Raw genomic sequence first — 18,308 nt, 5'->3', positions numbered from 1 at the left:
GGGAGTTTCTTCTACTTGATCTTCCGACACTTTGCACTGAGCTTTTCGTTCCTGCTGTGCTTTTAGGACTTCAAGACCACCTTTTCTCTGTCTATGCTTTTCCATAGCATGTTGTTTTTGTTTCGTGAATGCAGTGTCATTTTTCTCTTAGGACATTAATGATAGTTTATTTGAAGTGTTCTCCTCTTAATGGAGTCCCTGTATCCTCTTCATCATTTCGTCTACTAATTTGCTTTAGCTTCTGTCTTTTAAATTAGAAGCTTCCCCCGCATGTTTGAAGCTGGCTTTTCACTCATACTTAAGAGCTGGGTAATAAACCACTAATCGAAAGTTCTGTGCAAAAGGGGATGTGCTGGTTGACAGCGGAGTTCAATATAGGTGATCTGCGCCATTCTCCTGGGAGACTCTTGATTGTCAATATCTTTAAATATTTCATTTTTAGTTTGTTGGTTTCCTTAGAAAACACTCTTCAAAACCCCTGCCCAGGGAATCTAGGCCCATCTTTCAGCATTCTGTTTGCTATATAAACTTTCGCTTATTTCCCCTGAATTCAGTACGGAATATGCACCCGTTGTACATGGTGTTCCCAGTGTAGCGCACTAATGTCCCATCTTCTCCTCGGAGGGTGGAGGGGCAGTCACGTAACTGAGTAGAACAGGGAAGACGGTCTGGGTGTCTACCTACCTCTTAAAGAGACCTTCAACCCACCTTTACCAGCCAGTCTCAGGGGTATCTGGTGTTGCCAGTTCCTGAGCCTTTTGTATTCTGTGGTGTACATAAATTGTTTCTTGGCTTTTCTCATTGAGCATTTGGGATTCAGCTTTTTCAGATCTGAAAAGTCAGTCATCATTCTTTCATCTGCTTTCCAATTTCCAAACTTTTGTTGTCTCCTCTGTGATCCTCATTGCCCTTGCAGGTATACAATTTTTTTAAAAACCAAAAACTTAAATATAATTTTAATGGGATTTCGAGAAGGGGCAGATGCAAGTGCATGCATTTAACCAACTATCTTTACTTGGAAATTTGTTTGTGGATATTTTTAGCTTTGTATAATTATCAGTTAATCATTAGATGCCTTAAAGTCTACGACGGTGCTTCGGTTTTTGTATGGGATTCTTCCTTCCCTTCTCAGGGTTAGGAGTGGGAGGGGGAAGGCAGCACATGGAGACATAGAAAAGCACAGATGTAAAGCAGCATGGTGTGGGGGAAAGACACAAGCTTTGGAGAAAGAGACCTGAGTTTAAGTCTTCTGCTGACTTAACTGGAGTTATGAATCCTCTTGGCATGTCGCTTTCCTTATTGACTTTTTACTATTTACTATTGACCAGGGATCACCCAGTTGGCTAAAATAGCTGGCTTCAGAAAGCCCCCTCTAACTTCCAGATTCTTTACAATAACCTTGTAAAAATTGGGTCACACTGGTTTAACAGGTGTAGAGTGTGCTTTATCGGGACTATGATTTGGGGCTAATTGAAATTGGGACTTTTCGAGAAAACCCACAGTGTGTGGCTGCCTGAGCCAGTGTCAACAGTTGTGAAATGTGTGTGTGTGTGTGTGTTTTGAACTAAAAACTGAAATAGGTGTAGCAGACACTTGTGCATCCAATCATTATTAGCACAAAGAGATTCTCTTGCCATATCCTGGTAAAAAGGAAAACCTCTAAAATGCCGAGCAGCTGAAGAAAAATATAATAATTACACAGTGACTAGTTCTTGGAAGATCACAATCCTCCTAGATAGGGAGAGAATTTAGAGGGGCATAGTCAAGGCCCTAAGTAATAGAAAGGTATTTAATAGAGTTGTTCACGTGGCTGTCAAGTTTAGTTAGAAGGGAAGATAAAGATAAGCTGTTTCCAATTTACTTGTAATCTTGAGTCTTCACCTGTCTTCTTTTCAGGAAAGGCTAATGTCGCTGCTTAAGCAACAATTTCATGCCTAGACTATAAACTTCACTGTTTCAGACAAAAAAACAAAGAACCAATCCCATGCATGAATAACATGAATAATGGGAACTCTGCACCGCCACCTCAATACCCTTTTTGCAGAGTGTGGGGAGTTTTTCCTTTACTAAATGAAAACTATATCCAAAAAGCTCTTTCTAGTGTAAAAATAAGTGTAGCTCTTCCTCAGACAAGGGCTTCTACGGTGGAACTGCTATTGTACAATGTGTGTTCTTTGTGGGAAACTGAGGACGTTTCTGGATTACTTTAAATCTGGCTCTCCACAGTTCTCTGTGAGCACTGTGCATCTGTCAGCTCTTCTGTGGTTATTAAATAGTGACAGAATGACAGGTGAGAAATGGCATTAATTGTACAATAGAGAAAATGGAACAAATTAAGTCTCTGTGCATTGATCTTTTTAGAAAAATTATTGATAATACAATGTTCGTAATCAGTTGGTTCTGTAGGACAACATGAAATGGATTTCAAGGGTTTGCTTAAAGAGTATGCGTGTGTGTTTTAAAATTTCTGCTTTCATTAAGGCAAAGCTTTGGTGTAACGTGGTCTCGGACATTGAAAATTTACTGTCTCTTTTTTTTTAAGAGCATGTTTTCCTTTTTAAAGTGGTATCTCTCAAAACTTTTTATTTCTATTTCAAAAACCTTAAATGTTTCTTTTCTGCCTTCAGGGTATCATAAATTTCCTTAGTTTGCCATTCAAGGTTCTCTACCCTCTGACCCCAATTTACTTTCCCCATTTGTCTGCCACTGTTTTCCTACATAAACCCTTCCTTTCAGCTGAATGGGAATGCTTGGTGTACCCTACAGGCCTTTCAATTTTGGCCCCATCTCAGAAATCCTTTTCTTTCCTCTGTACTTCTCTGCTGCTGGCCCTTCTTTAAGATATGACTGAAGCCCTTTCCCTAACCATCCAAGCTCTGGTACACAGTCAATGCGTCCTCTGCCCTTCCACATCCCAGCTGGGTCACTCAGGAACCATTTAGCATCAACTGCCAGTCCACATTCTACCTGGATACGTTTCATTTGACGCTACCTAGAATGTAAGCTCCTAAAAGGTAGCAGGTTTTGTGTTTGTTTCATTGCATTTCTTCTTTCTGACATCTCTTCTACTTATATGTTTGTTGCTTGCTTATTTATCTATCAATCGTGTATTTTCTGCTGTCTACTACCACTAGAATATAAGTTCCAAAAGACGTCATGAAAATCGCCAAGGTTACAGGGGTCAGACATGGCAGACAGTTGGTCTCTGGAGTCCATGCTCTCAATCACCAATCTACACAGCCTCATGGCAGTTGTCAATGACCCCATCATTGCAACTTCTAATTTTACTTAACTTCTCAACACTGTTGACCACTCATTCCTTGAGTGTTTCAATTCTCTTGGCTTCTATGACATCCTTTTCTCTCCATTTTCCTCTTACCTTCCAGATCACTTTCCTCTAGTCCTCTAACAGTTCAAATATTGATGGTCCCCAGTTTTGTTCTCATCATTTTTCTGTAATTTCTGTACAATCATCTTTCTAGCCTAGTACTTCTTGACCTTAGTGGCATGACACATTACAGTGTCACAATCAGCCATGACACCTGTGTCAAAAACACTCACTATTCGTAAGCATTAAGTTACAAGCACTTGTGAATGATTTCCTTTTTTAAATAATTAGACTCATCTCAAAGTTACCATTATAAGGATATCACACTTATTTGCATTTCAATAGTGTGTGCTTGCTTGTGTAGGGAAAGGTAGAATTAGAGTTGGCTGGAAGTGAATTACTCATAATTCATAGCCTATTTTATATTTGCTGAAAATATCCATGAACTGTGGTTATTGATATGTCATTGATAGTTGTATTAATTTTGAAATATTATAATTTGTAAACTGTGGTTTTATAGATGTGTTTGTTTCCTTGATTTTACCCATGGATACATTTTTAACAAGGAAGAGAGATGAAGAAAGCATGTGTATGCACCTACCTCTGCATAGCACAGAAATGAGAATGAGGATCTAGTTATAATTTCCAAATCAAAGGCAATATGATCATCCAAATGACATGTACAATAATATTATCTATATTAGCATCATGAATAAATATAAATATTATGTGCTACTCTTTTTAACCATAAAATATGAATTATTTTTCTTTATCTTTATTAGTACATACTTACTTTTCTTATATTACCTGTAGAGATCTGAATTTGATCTTTAAAATATAGTTTTATATAGTTTCTATATTAGATTAATCATTTATATATTTTCCCTCAAAAAATGACATGTTTTGAGATCATTAAATATATACTTTTACTAATCATTTGCTAGTAAAATGCTTTTGTGAATATGACCTATAAAAACAGTATAGGAACTCTTTGCTTTATTTGACCAACTACTTTTGTTCGTGTGTGTGTGTGGTTTTCACTACCATCTGAGTGTACTCCCGGGAGTGTGTCTCATATGAATGCCATTCATCATCTGTTATAGCAGAAGAAAAGTTGAAAATCTCTGCTCAAGGCTATGCCATGTACTCCTGTGTGGTTTTCTCCCACATATTGATGACCCTGAATTGCTGCCATCACCCGCTATCCTTTCTCTGGACCTGCAGACTCATTTATTCAGCCCCCACTGGGCATCTTTGTGTGGATGTCCTACAGGCCCCCATATTTCAGGCCCTCAGTTTCATGTCTGAAACTGAACTCAGCTTCTATCCTATCCCCCAACCCAACTGCTCCTTTTTCAGTGTTGTACATTTTCACCAATCATATCATCATTTACCCATCCCCTTAAAAACATTAAGAATAATATTCAATGTCTCCCAGGTCAGTGACCTAGACCTATATATCCCCTAAATGTCTCTGAAAGTATTTCTCTCCTTCCTCACTGCCTTTGCCTTAGTACAGCTGCTCATCATTTCCTATTGGGACCATTTCATAGCCCAGTGGTTCTCAAATTTCAGCATGCATCAGAATTGTTCAAACACAGATTGTGGGGTCCCAACTCCAGACTTCCTGATTCAGTAAGTCTGGGGATAGTACCAAGAAATTGACTTTTTAACCAGTTCGTGGTATTCCTGATGCTGCTGGTCTGGGGATCACATTTTGAGCCACAGGCATAGTCTATTAATTGGCCTCCCTGACACCAGCCTGTCTACTTTATTGTTTATCCTCCAAATTGTTTCCCAAAGGATCATTTTTAAAATGTGGGTCTTGTTATGTCTCTCTCTTACTTAAACGCTTTTACTCTCTCAGCATCACACTTACAATAGACTTGATTGAACTCTTTCTACTCAAATACATGAAACATGGCACTCTTGTTATTCATACAGCTGCATACCACATATCTTATTTTTGTTCCACTGAGGCTAAGGACTTTTTCCCTTGTCCAGGGATGTTTGTAGGTCAATCTGGCTATGAAAATCTCAACCATCACCCAGTTTATAATCCCAGTCTCAGAGCTTCCTTTCTTCTTCCTCGCGCTTTTAAGAGATTTATCTCCTTCCAGTTTTAGGAAGAAGATTGGGGTGTACACTTATGTAAGGTGGCCCATTGATAGAAACACAATTGTATGATTGGGTCTGGGTAATTTTTCTGCAGACTTTCCCTGCTGGTATTATCCTCTGCTCTGGCCTCCTACACTGGGATGGGCAGCTATTAGCTTTCTTATGTGACATATTAAATGACAAACAGGTACCCAACTGGCTCCTTTATAACAGTATTACTGCTTCTTTTCTTTACTCCCAGCAAGCTGCCTCCAACCACACCAAATGCTGGCCCCCACCTGACTGGACCTCTGGAGGAGGTAAAGACAGGCCCTTGCCACTCAAAGTGTTAGAGGGGCCAGTAGAATCTGTATCACGAGGGAGCTCCTTAGAAATGCAAAATATGCACCCTTCCTCCAACAGAACTACTGAATTAGAATCTGCATTTCAATAAGATCCTAGGGTGATCCAGTTTGAGAAGCACTGGCCTAGGCTTTTAGGACCCCTAGAAATACCTGACTTGTAGCCATTCTCTGTTCATTCACAGTAATATGAATTTGTAGGATCTGCAATAGCCATTTTCTTCATCTATAAAATGGGACTGTAATGCCTACCTTGACAGATTGTGATGAGGTATGTAAAATATCCGGCACAGCACCTTAGATGTGGCAGGTGTTCTCTAATCATAAGCATTATTAAGTCTGTATCTTCATTTTCTTGGATTTTAACAGCCCTTTGGAAATCTTCATAAACAAGTCACCTACCTCCCCCAACAACCACTAACTTGCGTCAGAGGAGTTGGGGCCAGAGAGTTTAATAACAGGATTGTGGCAGGTTTATACTTAAAGATATGCTTAATTTTCAATTAAATGGCATAACTGGAATGGCTTTGGGAAGCATAGAGGTTGCCTACTTTTTGGGGTTGACTGGTGTATTTCTGGAAGTATCACATAATAATGCTTGTAGCTCTGAGCTGGGAGAATACATTAAAAGATGCTCCACATCATAGTGAGAAGGGAAATTCAAGTAAAAAACACAGTGAGATACCGCCACAACCCATTAGACAGGCTAAAATTAGAAATACAACAATACCGAATGTTGGTGAGGATGTGAAGAAGCTGTAATTCTTTTACATCGCTGGTGGGGATGTAAAATGGCACAACCATTTTGGAAAAGTGTTTGACAGTTTCTTAAAAATTTAAAAACAATAAAAAGGAATAAATTCCAGCAGGCAGAAATTCAGTAAGGACATAGTTGAACTTAACAACACCATCATCAACTGGATATAAATGACATCTATAGACTACCTCACTCAACAAAAGCAGCATATGTATTCTTTTAGAGTTCACATGGAATATTCACTAAGATAGACCACATTCTGGACCATAAGATGCATCTTAATGAATTTTAAAGAATAGAAATCATACAATATCTGTTCTCAGACCACAATGGAATTAAACTAGAAATCAATAACAGAAAGATAGCTGGAAAATCCCAAAATAAATGTGGAGATTAAACAACACACTTCTAAATAATACATGGATCAAAGAGGAAATCTCAAGAGAAATTTAAAAAGTATTTTTAGCAAAATTAAAATGAAAACACAGCTTATCAAAATTTGTGGGATGCAGTGAAAGCAGTGCTTAGAGGGAAATATATAGTAATGAATGCATATAGTGGATAGAGAGAAAGATCTAAAATCAGTAATCTAAACTTCCACCTTAGGAAATTAAACAAAGAAGAGCAAATTAAATCCAAAGTAAGTAGAAGAAAAGAAAGATTAAGAATTTGAGCAGAAGTCAATGCAATTGAAAAGAGAAAATCAACAAAACCAAAAGCTGGTTCTTTGAAAAGATCGATAAAATTGATAAGCCTCTAGTCTGGCTAACTAACTAAGAAAAAAAGAAAAAGGACACAAATTACTAATAGCAGAAATGAAAGAGGCAACATCACTACAGATCCTGTGCACATTAAAAGAATAATAAAGGAATACTATGAACAGCTTTACGCTCACAAATTTGATAATCTAGATTGAAATGAACCAGTTCCTTGAAAGATACAATTTGCCAAAACTCACACAAGAAGAAACAAACAATCTGAATAGGCCTATATATATTTTAAAGATTGAGTCAATAATTTATAACCTCCCAAAACAGAAATCACCAGGCCCAGATGGGTTCACTGGCGAATTTTACCAAACATTTAAGGAAGAAGTTATACAAATTCTCTGCAATACCTTTAAGAGGATAAAAGCAGAAGGAATATTTCCTAATTCATTCTATGAGACCAGCATTATCCTAGTAACAAAATCAGACAAGGACATTACAAGAAAAGAAAACTGCAGACAATATCTCTCATGATCATGGGTGCAAAAATCCTCAACAAAATATTAGCAAATGGAATCTAACAATGCATAAAAAGAATTGTGCACTACAGTCAAGTGAGATTTATCCCAGATATGCAGGGCTGGTTCAACATTTGAAAATCAATTCATATAATCCATCACTTCAACAGGCTAAAAAAGGAAAATCACATGATCATATAAATAGATGCAGAAAAGCATTTGACAGAATTCAATACTTATTCATGATAAAAGCTCTCAGTAAACTAGAAATAGAGGGGAACTTCCTCAACTTGATAAAGAACATCTACAAGTAACCTCCAGCTAACACACTCCATGATGAGAAACACAAAGCTTTCCGTCTCAGATCAGATATGAGGCAAGGATGTCCCCTTTTGCCACTCCTTTTCAATGTTGTACTAGAATTTATAGCTAATGCAATAAGACGAGAAAAGGAAATAAAAGGTATACAGATTGAGAAGGAAGAAACAAAACTGTGTTTGCAGATGACCAAATCGTCTGTGTAGAAAATCTGAAAGAATAAAAAAAAACTCTTGGAACTAATAAATGATTATATCATAATTGAAAGATGAAAGGTTAATATATAAAAGTCAATAGCTTTCCTATATACCCACAATTAATAAGTGGAATTTTGACATTAAAAAAACAATATAATTTACATTAGCTTACCCCAAAATGAAATGCTTAGTTATAAATCTAACAAAATTTGTACAAGATCTATATAGGAAAAATACAAAACTCTGATGAATGAAATCAAAGACGAACTAACTAAATTGAGAGACATTTCATATTTATAGGTAGAAAGACTTAATATTGTCAAGACATCAGTTCTTCCCAACTTGATGTATAGATTCAATGGAAACTTAATAAAAATCCCAGCAAGTTTTTTTGTAGATTTTGATAAACTGATTCCAAAGTTCATACAGAGAGGCAAAAGACCCAGAACAGCCAGCAAAATATTGAAGGAGAAAAACAATGCTGGAGGACTGACGCTTCTCCACTTCAAGACTCACTATAAAGCTGCAATAATCAAGACACTATGGATTGGCAGAAAAACAGATTAATAAATCATTGGAAGAGAATAGAGAGCCCAGAAATAGACCCATATAAATAGTCAACTGATCTTTGGCAAAGGAGCAAAGGCAACACAGTGGAGCAAAGATAGTCTTTTCAACAAATGCTGCTGGAACTGAACATCCACATGCAAAAAAAATAATCTAGACACAGACTTTAAACCATTCACAAAAATTAACTCAAAGTGGATCATAGACTTATATGTAAGATGCAAACCTATAAAACTCCTAGAAGATAACATTGGAGAAAATCTAGATGACCTTGGGTATGGTGGTGACTTTTGAAATACAACACGAAAGGCAGGATCCATGAAACAAATGATTAATAAGCTAGACTTCATTAAAATTAAAAATTTCTGCTCTTCAAAAGACAATGTCAAGAGAATGAGAAGACAAGCCACAGATTGGGAGAAAATATTTGTAAAAGGCACATCTGGTAAAATGACTGTTATCTAAAATATACAAAGAGCTCTTAAAACTCAACAGTAAGAAAACAAACAACTGGGTTAAAAAATAGGCCCAAAACGTTAACATATACCTCATGAAAGAAGATATACAGATGGCAAATAAACATATGAAAAGATGCTCTACGTCATGTGTCATCGGGGAAATACAAATTAAAACAACAGTGAGATATCACCACATGCCTTTTAGAATGACCAAAATCCAGAACACAGACAACACTGAATGCTGACAAGGATGTGGCAGAGAAGGAACTCTCTTTCACTGCTGGTGAGAATGCAAAATGGTACAGCCACTTTGGAAGAGAGGTTAGCAGTTTCTGACAAAACTAATCATACTTTTACCATAGCAGCTGGCAGTCATGCTCCTTGTTATTTACCCACATAAGTTGAAAACTATGTCCACACAAACCCTGCATATGGATGTTTATAGCAGCTTTATTCATAGTTGCTAAAACTTGGAAACAACCAAGATATTCTTCAGTAGGTGAATGGATAAGTAAACTGGTACGTCCAGACAATGGAATATTATTCAGCACTAAACGGAAAGGAGCTATCAAGCCATGAAAAGACACGGAGGAAACTTAAATGCATATGGCTAAGTGAAAGAAGCAAATCTGAAAAAGTTCCATACTGTATGATTCCAACTATATGACATTCTGGGAAATGCAGAACTATGGAGACACTAAAAAGATTAGTGGTTACCAACGGTTATTGGAGAGGGAGGGATGAATAAGCAAAGCAGTGAGGATTTTTTAAGGTTGTGAAACTACTCTGTATGATACTATAATGATGGATATATGTCATTATACATTTGTCCAGACTCATGGAATGTACAACAACGAGAGTGAACCCTAATTTAAACTATGAACTTGGGGTCATAATGATGTGTCAATGAAGGCTCATCAGTTATAACAAATGTACCCCTTCGATGGGGGATTTTGAGAGTGGTGGAGGCCTTGCCTATCTGGGGGCATGGGGTGTATGGGAAATCTCCCTACTTTCCATCCATTCAGTTTTGCTGTGAACCTAACACTTCTCTGAAATATGGAGTCTAGTTTTTTTAAAAAGTATATCATACAGAGCTTAGCACATTAAATGTGCCTAATGAATTATTATCCAATTCCAAAATGTATCTTCCACTATGTAACACATCACATCTCCTCCTGATTAGCCATCTCGCTCACTGCGGTAGAACGTGTGTCCAAAATAGAATACATGAAAGGAGACAGAATTGTGACCTCAGCAAGAATTGCAGATCTAGAATTCCACCAAAAGAATCTAGTTCAAAGCCAATGGAAGAACACATATTTTTACATGAATTAAATAAAATCTCCACGTAATGATCATGGCACTGAAGATGCTGACAGCTACTGGTTGCTCTGTGAAGGCCACGTTCCGACCTTCTATTCTTCGCCATTCTTGGGAGCTCTTACTTGGCCATGAGACCTCCCGGAGGAGCTTCTCTTTTAAACACAATATTCCTCCATCTGCCAAGTATGGTGGGCGGCACACTGTGACTATGATTCCTGGGGATGGTATCGGGCCTGAACTTATGCTGCATGTCAAGACTGTGTTCAGACACGCGTGTGTGCCCGTGGACTTTGAGGAGGTGCTGGTTAACTCCACTTCTTGTGAAGAGGACATTCACGATGCCATCATGGCAGTCCGTCGAAACTGCGTGGCCTTAAAGGGCAACATTGAAACTGACCACAGCCTGCCACCATCTCACAAATCCCGCAACAGCATGTTTCGCACTGCTCTAGATCTCTATGCCAGTGTCATCCATTTTACGAGTCTGCCAGGTGTGGAGACCCGGCACAAGAACGTAGACATCGTAGTTGTTCGGGAAAACACGGAGGGTGAATACAGCAACCTGGAGCATGAGAGTGTGAAAGGCGTGATAGAGAGCCTAAAGATCATCACTAAGGCCAAGTCTTTGCGCATTGCTGAATATGCCTTCCAGCTGGCCCAGGAGATGGGGCGCAAGAAAGTGACGGCTGTGCACAAGGCCAACATCATGAAACTGGGAGATGGTCTCTTCCTCCAGTGCTGTAGGGAGGTGGCGTCCCGCTATCCTCAGCTCACCTTTGAAAGCATGATTGTGGATAACACCACCATGCAGCTGGTATCCCGGCCCCAGCAGTTTGATGTCATGGTGATGCCCAATCTTTATGGCAACATTGTCAACAATGTCTGCACAGGGTTGGTGGGGGGAGCAGGCCTTGTGCCTGGTGCCAACTATGGCCACATCTACGCAGTGTTTGAAACAGCTTCAAGGCAATCAGGCAAGAATATAGCCAATAAAAATATGGCCAACCCTACTGCCATGCTGCTGGCGAGTTGTATTATGCTGGATTACCTCAAGCTCCACTCCCATGCCACTTCCATTCGTTCTGCGGTCTTGGCATCCACAGAGAACAAAAATGCCCATACTCCAGACATTGGAGGCCAGAGTACCACCCTGGATGTCATTCAAAATATCATCAACCACATCAGTCCTGTCAATTAAATGGCCGGTGCCTTGAGGCTAATCTATCTCTCAAAGTCCTTCTTTGTCCCACTCTTGACCTCACCCTACCCACTCAGAACCCGTGTCCAGTTTGGCTAGTGTGGAATCACGAATAAAGTTGCTTCTGCTCCAATTCAGAAGAGGTGGGGGGAGTGAATCTGAACTCTGATTTTTTTTCTATTAAATTAGAATGCCCTAAATGCCATAAACATTACTTGTTTAAATTAGCCAAACCTATTGTGTTGTAAATGTATTGAGGAATTCTTCTCGATTTTAATCCACAATTCATGCTTCTCTCTGATATGATACACTGAATAAATCAGAGCTGTTTGTAGAGTCCTGAGGCTTTCCTAGAACCTGGCACACTGACTTTCTTTTTATCTGGGTCATTAAAATTCAGCGAACCAGCCTGCAGAGAAGTCTGGCTTCTCTCTAGAGGTTGCTAATGAGTTAATTAGTGCAATAAAATTTGCCTACAAAATATACATTGTAACCTTAGTAATAAATAAAGTACCAGAAAGCTGAGCTAGTACAGAATGCTTCCACTGCCTCCTAGATGGCCCAGCTTTTCCCATGGTCTTGTTTATGTTTGGAAGGAATTTTCACTGGTGTAATTTTTCACACGTGGACATCCTGAGGCATTGCAGCTCTCCTGGAAAGGGGGTTCTTGAATTCCTTCCAGTTGGGTTCAAGGGTTTAGAGGTCAAGTCCCCAATTAACAGACAGTGGGCCTACGATTGTTTGTTATACATATAGAACCATGGACTGTAAGCTCCTTGCTCAGTGCTTCATAGTCTTTCATGGTTTACTTTCTTTTAATCTCTTTTTCAAAGAAAGAATGTACATATGAACATGAAAAGCACTGAACTAATTTAAATATTTGCTTTCATTTTATTATAATATATTTTATTTACAGTATTTTTTAAGCTCATGGAGGGGAGACACGCAAAAAAATGACAATTTTATTAGTGCTCGGAAATTGTTATTACTCAAGTAGGAAATAAAAATAATGATGATAAAAACTTACAGTATTTGTATTGGTAGGAATGGCTGCAGATAGAAGTGAGATGGAGAATAACAGTGAATTCTTAATAATATTTTGGAAACCTCTGTGTCTCAGCTGTAACCTTTGGTTCCTGCTATGGTTCACTGACCACAAGTTAAAGACGTTGGACTTAGACCCGAAAAGTTCCTTATGGTTTCCAAAAGGCTTTGACTTATCATGTTACTTTGATCTCATCTACCCTCATTTATGTGTAAAGTCCAGGCCAGGATTTGGAAAACCAAAAGCTAGTTTGAGGGCATTTAGTTTGAGGAGGAAGTGACTACCTTCAACCCTATCTAGAAGCCTTTCTTAAAGAACAAGGCAAGCGGGGATAAGTCAATTACAAAATAATCATGGTATTCCCTTTATTGGACGTTAGATATGTCGTTGGCCAGGGCTGCCACTGGCCTATTTGGTGCCTTCCTCGGACAGATCTAGACTGGCACTAGATGCGTGGTTTGTTGAGGGGAGCAAGGGGTGGATTTTGTCTCGAAGTCCCTCTACCTCCAATGCCATAATAACCCACTCCGTACCCCTTTCTCTCATGGCTAGGGGAGTTTATTTATGGTACAACCAGCCCAACTGCAGACAGTAGCCCAGCTATTGGCTTCTATTTGACAATGGGAGTTTATTCTAATAGGTACATTTGAGCTGGTTTCTGTCTCTGTTAAAGGTAGTCATCTCCAGAATCTTCCCACAGTTCTTGGACCAGACTGCTGTGATGGCACCTAGTACACTAGAGTGGAATTTTCCATTTATCAATGTTAGATTTTCCCGCTTAGCTATGAGCATCTCTAGGGAAAATACCATGTATTTTTCTTCCTTGTTTTCTGTAGTCCCTAACGTAATGACTGATACATACAAAACAAGTAGTATGTATTTATTGAATCAACCAAAAAATGAATGACATGACTGATACTGCCTCACAGTGAGATAATGACTGTACATACCTCACAGGGTTGTTGGGAAGATTGAGTGAGAGAATGTACATAAAGCTGGTAGCACTGTGCCTCTCACATGGTAAGTGCTTGGTGTATTTTAGAAATTATTATATCCATTATTGTACACTATATACCATGCTAAAAGCCAATTCTGAGGAGAGCTGGATGAATTATATTAATTCATAACTGTCATTAGAACTTACTGGATAAGTTGCTCAACTGATTATATTATAGATTTGTAACTGACTTTCAACTAGGAGAGCAAATCATATCTGCTTATTCATCAAGTCTTCTTATCTCCTTTTTATTTCTTGGATCTAGCCACCTCTCTTCTTCCTCACTGACACCTCCTTTCTTGTTAGCCTTTCTCATCATTGATAACTTCTCAATTTCTGTTACTTCTAGCTTGTGTCATACTCTTAGTTCTTTAAAATCTATTTTCTACAGTGTACTCAGGATGCTCTTTCTTAAAGGAAAATAGGATCATGTCAGTTTCCTACTTAACACCCCTCATTCAACGGCTTCCCTTTGGTCTTAAGAGAAAGTCAACCGAACGTGGCATGAAAGACCTTGCATGTTCTAATCTCTGCTTCTCCAGGCTCACCATTTCCATCTCTTCTCCCTACCCCGATAACAACACAACTGTGGCACTCCAAAGAGAGTGCAAACAGAGTTCATGTTAAAGAGCCATCTACTCTTGCTAGTTCAGGTCTTTGCACATGGTCTTTGTTCCTCTCCCCTTCAGGAGATGATCTCCTTCTCATCCTACATGACTAAACTTAATCGCCACCACCTTTGAGAAGCCTTCCTTGAGTAACTCCCCTCCCATTCCCTGCTGAACTCTCAAAGCTTCCCCAGAGGTCTCTCTATATCTTACCTAGTGTTTGTCTCTCTGCTTGTCATTACGTGCTTTCCTTCCCGTTAACTTACCGTACAGTGCATTCCTTGGTAACAGGAGTGGTAGAGTCATTCATCACCATGGCATCAGGACCTAGCACAGGGACAAGCTCTTAGTTTCTGCTCACTCGAAATATTTATGGAAGGAAGGTAGGAAGGAAGAAAAGAATGACTTCACAGGTAGGAGTGGAGGATTGGAAGAACTAATCTATTGTAAAATACTCCTGTCTGGTTTCAGTCTATGAAACTTTGTTTACAAGATTTCTCCTCTCTAAAGAACACTAGAGCCTAGAGGCAGTAAGACAGGTGCTTGGCAGGCTGCCTCTGTTTCCTGAGAAGATTTCTGCACTACATTTACTGGATAATTTTATCTTAGGCTTTATCAGTTTACTCTGCTTTGTTTAAAATCCTGATATTATAAAGAATAGCAGCTACAAATTGTCTGATTTTTCTCTAAATTAATCCCTTCTTATTATGGCTCTATGTTAGTTAATGACCTTACAGATCACTCAGTCACTCACGTTGCTTTAGCTGACATTCATCCCAGCTCTTCTACATAGGAGCTGTGTGACATTGGATGAGTTGCTTAACCTGTCGGATCTCCAGTTTGCTCATCTGTAAAATAAAGTAAAATACTTACCTTTATAGGATTGTTGTAAGAATTAGACAAGTTTGCTTTGATTGTCTATAGCTACAAAACAAACCACTTCAAAACTTAGTGACTTAAAACATGTGATTACTTGTCATGAGTCTGTAGATTAATCAGGTGGTATTGCTGCTCATCAATGGGAGTGTTGGGATGACTGGAAGGTCTAATATAGCCTCACTCACATGGCTGGTAGTTGATGCTGGTGCCTGTTGTGACCATTTTGGGGAACATGATCTACCACGGTGATGAAAATTGTAAAACTCTTACCACAGTACCTACCACACAGGCATTGCTTAATCCACAGTAACTGTTATTATCCTCGACACTTTCCCCTCTACGTCTTATCTAGCTTCACTATCTGCCAGTTCCGCCTCTATAATGCACCCTGTGTCGATTCTCTTCATTCCGTCTCATTTCGTCTGCACTTATACTTTCTCAAGGACTATTAAAAATGTTGTCTAACTAATCTCAAATTCCAATATCAATAAAGATCATTACGAAGTTGGACAACTAGACAATATCACTCTGTAAATCTCTCTCCTCACCACCATTTCCATAGACTTGCTTTTATAAATGGATATTTTAACACTCTACTTCAGCTTTCCTCAAGGTCCAATATGCAGAATCTTGTTAGGGGACATCTCTAAATCTTTGAGGAAACAATCTTTTTCAAAGGCCAACAGGGAAGATTCCTCTCAGAACTGAGGACCAGGAAAACGTGTTTTTCACTATGAGTGTGTGTCCTTCTTCTTCTAGATAATGTGAGCTATATAACCCATTGAGAGAGTCCCTCATTGACTTGGCCACTGGGAAACTCAGAAAAAAGCCTTGAGCATTTTTTCTTCTTCATGAAATTATCACTTTTCATTCTATTTTATTACTTGATTTTAATTTATTTTACTTTATTTCATTTTCCTATATTTTGTTTTACTATAAGCCACTTAAATCACAAGTTAAGAAACACAAAAGGAAAAACTGGGTTCTTCACCTTCACATTCTTTTCTCTTCGTTCTTTTCAACATTGACCTCAGACAAATCTCCTTAAAGTAATGTTTATGTTGCTGTTACTCTGTTCAGTCCCCTTCAATAGTTCCCTCAATTCGGAAAGTATCAAGCCCTCCAAAATTTTAGTCCACGCTGTCTTGCCACTCTTAGAGGTTCTGACTTTCCTAGATATGCAGTATGTTCCAGCCAGTGTAGATACCTTCATTTACCTAAATATGACCTGTTCTTTTCCTCCCATGTGATGCAATTCCTCTCATTAGGGTCATTCCCCATTTAGTCTCTATTACATGTATACCCCTTATTCAAGGCATAGTTCAAATAACACCTCCTTTATGGAGACATCTCTGATTACCCCAACCCAGATACACTTCCTTTACTCTCTCTGAACACACATAACCCTGTTACTGGACTTTTGAACTCCTTCATCTCACATTTTGTCTTGTATTAATTGTTCATCTACTCGACTTGAGCCTTAATAAATCTTATGCTCCTTGACAGTGGGGAACATATTTTAGCCCAGGTTCTGGATTTGTGTTACCCAGCATAGTGCCTTGCATATAGTAGGTACTAATTAAACACATACCAAATTGGATTGAAGATAATAATGATTACAGTTATAATTTTTTTGTGTTTATCATGTGCCATGCATTGTTCTACATGCTTTGCATTTATTTATTTAATTCTCATATCAACCCTATTAGATGATTATTATCATAATCGTCATTTTATAGATGAGAAAAGTGAGGCACAGAGAGGTTAAGAAATTCCCCTGAGGTCACACAACTAACAGGAGGTAAGGTCAGAGTTCAAATTCGAGCAGTCTGGCTCTAGAACCCAAGTGTTTAAATGGTCATGAGGATTTGTACATTGTGAATTTCTCATTCTTTTATGTGAAAGTGGACTAGGTTTCACCATAGATCAATGTTCCCTCGTGAAAATAATCCCATAGAGTCATAGAATTAAAGAGATGTGGAGGGAGCTCCCTCATTTTTCAGAAGCCGTAGTGCAGGAAGGCAGAGTACGGTGCATCAGTTTCACAGCTGCTACACAGCAGAGCCAGGACGAGCGTCCACGTCGTCTGATTCCAGAGAGAGTTCTCTTTTCATTATACTACGGCTCTCTCTTGATGTAATTTATAGGAAAAGTAACTACTAACATTTTTGAACACTTACTGTGTGGGAGGTGCTGTTCTTATGGTTTACGTATATTAACTCTTTTAATCCTCACATGAACCAACTATATTGACGAAAAAACTGAAGTACAGAAAAGTCAACTGACTGCTTGAGGTCAATCAGATTGTAAGTGGTGGGGCCAGGATTAGAATCCAGCCAGTGGCACCAGTATCTAACCACTACTACTATAATTGCTTCTCAAAACTTCAGGTGGCCTGTATATCCCAGGATGAGAAAGGCAGAATATACAATAAATGAGACTATTTGGTGCCTGAACCACACATCAAATATTGAAGAGAGATGACATTTCAAAAATAGTAAGTGATCAAATTACTCCTTTGAAGTAATGGTAGACAAAAGGAGATAAAACTTAGAAGCGATGTGCTACTGAAACAAAACAACTAAAATAGTGATATGACATGGAAACAAAGCTAAATTTTGCAAATAGGTGGAGAATTTTGAAGAAATTCATCCAGTTCTGGATCATTACAGAGGTTGCAGAATACCAACAGTGTTGTTAAAGGCTCATTTGGAAATATGCATAATTTCTGCAGGAAGCTGATTACAAAGCTAGACTGTTTTTGAAAGGAGGCACTTGGTCCTTGGAATTTCCCTGACAACTTGCATGACGTGGGAACTCAATGTGGTAGAGTGTTCTCCACATCCAAGTGAGCTTGCTTACGCTGATATGGGAAGGTACATGCATTGCATTTGTGAGTGTTCCAAGAAACACAAGGAAAAGAGAAAGGAGACATATTTAAAATGG

General features: G+C 38.6%; 1 protein-coding gene and 1 pseudogene across 3 annotated transcripts in view; both read left to right on the top strand.

Annotated features, from left to right (window-relative positions):
• NELL1 (neural EGFL like 1) overlaps positions 1-18,308 on the top strand; it is a 746,684-nt gene that overhangs the window by 486,765 nt on the left and 241,611 nt on the right. The gene's annotated exons all lie outside the window — the stretch shown is intronic.
• On the top strand, positions 10,632-11,956 carry LOC106801062 (isocitrate dehydrogenase [NAD] subunit gamma, mitochondrial pseudogene; annotated as a pseudogene).

Source organism: Ceratotherium simum, chromosome 7 (genome assembly GCF_057802395.1).
Source record: "Ceratotherium simum simum isolate JZ-2026a chromosome 7, ASM5780239v1, whole genome shotgun sequence".
NCBI lineage: Eukaryota > Metazoa > Chordata > Mammalia > Perissodactyla > Rhinocerotidae > Ceratotherium > Ceratotherium simum.
The sequence above is the reverse complement of the archived record's forward strand: the minus strand, read 5'-3'. Positions and strand labels throughout refer to the sequence as shown.